Below are 3057 nucleotides of genomic sequence, written 5' to 3'. Positions count from 1 at the left end.
GTTTGGGTAATGGGTGGGAGGGAAAAGGTAAAAGAAGCTGGTGACAGTATAAAACAGGTGATTGTCCACTGTCCTTGTATGAATGAGTCCTGCACCTGGTAACGGCAGCTTGTCTTACCTTGGTACTAAACTGCCTCTTCCACTATCTCACTCTCTATTCAGTGTACATTGGTGGGGGTATAGGTGCTGGAAAAAGGAGAAGGTACTGCAGGTCATAGGGGCTCATGTAGTCAAAATGTCAGCAGTGTGTGTGCTACCCTTACTAGGGGACTTCAGCTCTCTGTGCCTGTGTGTGTGCACTTGTGCTATGTGTATAAGCAATATGGTAATGCACCGCAGACTGAACTTGCTCATGAGCAGGAGACTTCCACTGGAAGAGACCTATGTTGGAGATGATGACTGGATAAGCCCTTGGGCTCTGCATAGTCTTAAGGTCTCATCCAGGGGTTGAGGGACCCAGAGATGTGAAGTTGCCTGTGAACCATGAGGGTATGGGTAAGTCTGATAGTGAATATCAGTCCTTACCCTCTGGAGAGGAGTACCAGCCTTGGCACCATGCCTGGCATGGCTCTTCATGTGGCCACTCATGTGTACAATGACACAGGCTGGTGGGCAGTTGGATAGGGAGCACCCTTGAAAGGAGAACCCAGTGGTGGACATGAGTCAACAGTGTGCCCTTGTAGCAATTAGGGATAACCACATAATCAGCTGTGTCATGAAAAGTGTAGTCAGCAAATGAGGAAAGTAATTATTCCCCTCCACTCAGCAGATTTGAGGCCTTAAGTAGAATATTATGAAAAAATTTGGGATATTCAGTGCAAGAAATATTGAGAAACTGGAGTGAGCCAGGCATCCCTGTCCATGGCAGGGGGGGTTGGAACCAGATGATCTTAAGGTCCTTTTCAAGCTGGACTATTTCATGATTCTATGATCCTGTGAATATCTGCGTGTACTCTTGTCCCTTTACACAGAAGTTTCGTCTCCAAAATTGAGGGAATGTGAACCATTTTCTAAACAAATATTTCTTTGTGGTTTTTGTTATCTTCGGTATTTATAGTTATATACTGAAAGTGCAAATTGCTGCAGGAAAGTATGTCAGAACTTCTCAGAGAGAAAAGGGTGAAGAAAGGGAATTGGGCAAGCAATTTTTAACAGCACTTTCATTTTTTATTTCATTGTTTATAAAAGATACAATTCTTTTATTTAGGTTCTATTGTTTATGGTTACTTGTTGTGTTTACGGGGTGCTTTTCAAGTTACAAATTGCTCATTGCAAGTATTTGATGTTAAAGATTAGATTTTATGTGTACTGGTTAATTCGAAGTGGTCACATGTGGGATACCATGTGTTCCTGTTCCTTTTTATTCTCTAAATTGGAAATGTAGAACAAACACTTGCCATTCACACTGAACTCTCAGTGTATGTTCTTCAATTTTCACATAGATCTGGCTGACTCCTTTTATGTTCCTGCCAATAAATTGTTTGTTTAGAATATGCAGAGAGAGCAAGTATGCAGAATACAAGTTAATTTGTACTGAAGTTATTTACTTACTCTGTATTGGCAATACTGGTGTCCTGGTAAACGGAGATGGAGTTTTGATACTAAACATCACATGTTGTGTTATCGCATGTTGCCCAAACTTTGGTTGATTCAGCAAAAGGGTCTTTAAATCTGCTAAGGATCATGGGAAAAATGTATGAAATGAGAATGAGTTTTGTGCTGAAATTGTTAAAGAAGACAACATATTCTGAACTACATCGGTTTTGCAATGAACTTCAAAAAAACCTTTCTCCCACATTACACTGTAACACCACTGTACTCAGATTTGACAAGGCTTGGGGTCAATTTATGACTTTAATATTAAGGAAAGGGAGCTTTAGTTAAGTGAGCTTTCAGTTGCTAAGACAACCATCTCATGACACAGCGGTACAGCAGAAAATATGGACTATTATTAAATGATGCAGTGAAATTAATGATCTAAAGAAACATAGTGCCATATTCTCAGCTGGAACAAACTGAAGCCATCTTCCCTGGAGAGCTGTTCTGATTTGCACAAGATGAACATCTAGCATGCATTTTCTAAAAGGAAAAGGTGCTGAGTTTTGACGTGCACTGTCCTACCTTAGTCCAGCTTGAGACTCACACTCTTTGCTACTGCTGGGCAAGTCAGAACTCATGACCTGGGATCTGTTCTTCCATCAGCCCATGAGACAGCACTGAGGAGATCACTGATCTCCATGCTGCCAGTTCCTCGGCTGGCAGATGGCAGCAGCTAACACGACTTTTCTTTCTTCATCTCTATCTCCCAAGCTGGAGCTCAGATATATCCTACATGGTGCAGTGTAACAGCAGGATTTATTATCTCACCTATAGGGTTACAGAAGCCCCAGTGCTACTACTGGCATGGTTGTGCTTCTCCAGCAGTAGTATAAATAATTCTAATGCAGATGGTCATAGCTCAGACAATGGAACCACTTACACCAGATGAGGAATTGCTTCCAGGATTGATAAAAGTTCACATATTAGAGTCACAATAGTGAAGTCCCCTCCTGACACTTGATGAGTTGGACATCCCTGGTCTTCTCCAGCCTTTCAACGTTTTTTTTCCCTTCTGCAAGTAGACAGAAGTACTCTTTTCCCATAGGACCAATAACACTGATTATGACTGTTATTACTCACTGGCATTTTCTATTCCAGAAACCAGTTTCTTATTGAACTGAACTCTGCTAAAAAATCTATTTGAAGTTTTCCATGTTGGGTGTTAGACCTCAGTGGTTCATTTATTTTTAAAAAGTCACTTAGACTCAGGCTGCTGCACCTACAAATTCCAAATTATTCCCTAGAGGGAAAAGACACTCCAGCCATCTCAAAATTCAATAGATCCAGGTGATATTTCATGTGCTGCACTTAACATCGCTGTCTTTTAGTATATGGGTCTAAATTTACAGGGTGAGTTATGCCTCTCATTATTTGGTGTTGATTTAAGCTGCTGCAAGATCAGGACATGACATTGTAGTAAGGTTGGTGAACATATTGCTCTATAATCACCTGTTTAAA

Source organism: Neopsephotus bourkii, unplaced genomic scaffold (assembly GCF_033783945.1).
Source record: "Neopsephotus bourkii isolate Nb327-2 ecotype Australia unplaced genomic scaffold, CSIRO-AGI_Nbou_v1 NB_1298, whole genome shotgun sequence".
In the NCBI taxonomy this organism is placed as follows: domain Eukaryota; kingdom Metazoa; phylum Chordata; class Aves; order Psittaciformes; family Psittacidae; genus Neopsephotus; species Neopsephotus bourkii.
This window is presented reverse-complemented; position numbering follows the sequence as displayed.